The following is a 2,183-nucleotide window of genomic DNA, read 5'->3' as shown; positions in this document are numbered from 1 at the left end:
TCCCACAGTTTCAGTAACTATTCGATAAATAAAAGTGAAGAGTTAGAACAAACTTTAGTTGTCTTATCATTTTACTACACTTAAAATGTATCAAACACAAGTGATCAAAATAAATACGACTAGGTCAATAAATAGCCTCATATGAGATGGCCACTGACGCTAACATATTTCAATATTGTTCGGTGTCTTCCCTAATTTTTAAAGAAACTTATTTATTTTAACCAGTTTCGACAATATATGAATTAAATGCACAACCGATTTTACTTAACACCCATGTTCCTTGTGTTCACTTCTCTTAAACTTTCACACGCAAATTGTCAACACAAATATGACAATGTCTAGCTTAAGCTGATCACGCTGAAATATTTTTTAAGTGTTTCATTCTTATTAATTTATTTCTCTGTAATTATTGAACACTTCACTGACAATAGTTTACGATATACAGTGCAACATAAAAGGTCTGTATTAAGCCACGCGGTCCACACCTGTCAAAATGCAAACCTCACACTCCAACGTTCAAAAGAAATTAACATAAGATTGAAAAATGTTCTCCAAGAGCAGCTGGACAAAATTTCAGTCAGTCACGAGTTGAGGCATGAAGAACCATGCTTAGCCCTCGGAGAGCACCCCCCAACCAGCTGCCCCTCCCGCCCTACCCTGTAACTATGGCACTGGGCACAGGTGAAGTATATACATCATTAATAAGTTAAATAAAATACATAGACCAATAAATACTGTAAATAACAATACTAGAACTAGTTTAATTGATAACGAAATAATAGTCTTGGCTTAAAATTGCCGGCAAACCAAACAGAGTTACAGCAAGTTGGAGAGGTGCTCACCTCCCTTACCTTGATATTCAGTGACTTGCAGTTACCCATTCAAACCTGACTCGTGATGGGAGTGTGTGGAAAAATGTCGTGACCAAGATTCAGTATCTCTACGGCAGGTAATCGAACCCGGGACCTCTGACATCCAAAGTCTTTTATTTATCAACACAGTCAGGATTTTCTCTTTAAGAACTCATAAGAACATAAGAACATAAGAAAATGAGGAGTCTGCAATAGGCCGGTTGGCCTGTGTATGGCAGCTCCTGTCGAGAGTTACTACCACTCTCTATCATCCATGAATCTATTTAGCCTCCTTTTGAAACTTTCCAGAGTTCCAGCACTTACTACAAAGTTGCTAAGCTTGTTCCACTCGTCCACCCCCCTATTTGTGAATCAGTTTCTTCCTATCTCCGGCTAAACCTAAACTTATCCAACTTAAATCCGTTGCTCACATGACATTAAATTTATCATTAACAGAGAACATGCATAAATTTACGGACTCTTTAATATACAATTTTAAGACCCCTTAAAATGCATCATAGAAACGGATATTGTGAACTTGTCTATTCTTATCATAGTGAATTCTTGAATCCCTAAATATGAACAATTTCTTAAGAGCTTTAACAAGAAAACACAAATTGTCTTTAAACTATTTGAATTAAAGTGACAGAAAAGGTTAAAGTTCTCTAACGCTAAGTGTTTGCGAGTTAAGATGTTAATTATGTTGTTTGTGAGTCTCACGGAGTACAGAAGATGATAATTAATGAGACTTTAATGATTGAGGTTTGACGGTAACTGATAGCCGGAGCGGGGCATAATGAAGGCAGCAGAGTGATGGATTAGGAATTTGCGTGCTGCCTTCCTTCCTACACTGATAAGGTCTTATAGTACACGTCCAGGAGACAAGTCTTATTTACAAGGTTACGTATGACATGGCTAGGTTATATTGAATAGTTTCACAACCGTGTATATTATAGGGTGTTGTGATGGTGGTAAGGGGGAGGGAGTGGAGTGGTTGAATCAGGAGGGAGAGTGTGTGTGTGTGTTTTAGTGTATACACTTGTTGTTTGTGTTTGTAAGTATGCGTGTGAGTTTGTGTATAAATTTGTGCTTGAATCCATTTGCTCACTCTCCTCTACTGTATATATAAGCCTTGTTATGTATTTCTCCTTAGTCTGTACTTACCCCTGAAGATATGAATTACACGAAAGCGCTTGGGAAGAAGTACATAACAAGGTATTTATATACAGAGGAGGGTGAGATCAAGTCCACAATGGTCAGGTATTAGGTAATGACCCTACTAATCTTCAAAAAGCACCGCAGCAGTCGGTAGTCAGGTCAGAGGGTAAGATG

Source organism: Homarus americanus, unplaced genomic scaffold (assembly GCF_018991925.1).
Source record: "Homarus americanus isolate GMGI-L3 unplaced genomic scaffold, GMGI_Hamer_2.0 scaffold34921, whole genome shotgun sequence".
Lineage (NCBI taxonomy): Eukaryota > Metazoa > Arthropoda > Malacostraca > Decapoda > Nephropidae > Homarus > Homarus americanus.
The sequence above is the reverse complement of the archived record's forward strand: the minus strand, read 5'-3'. Positions refer to the sequence as shown.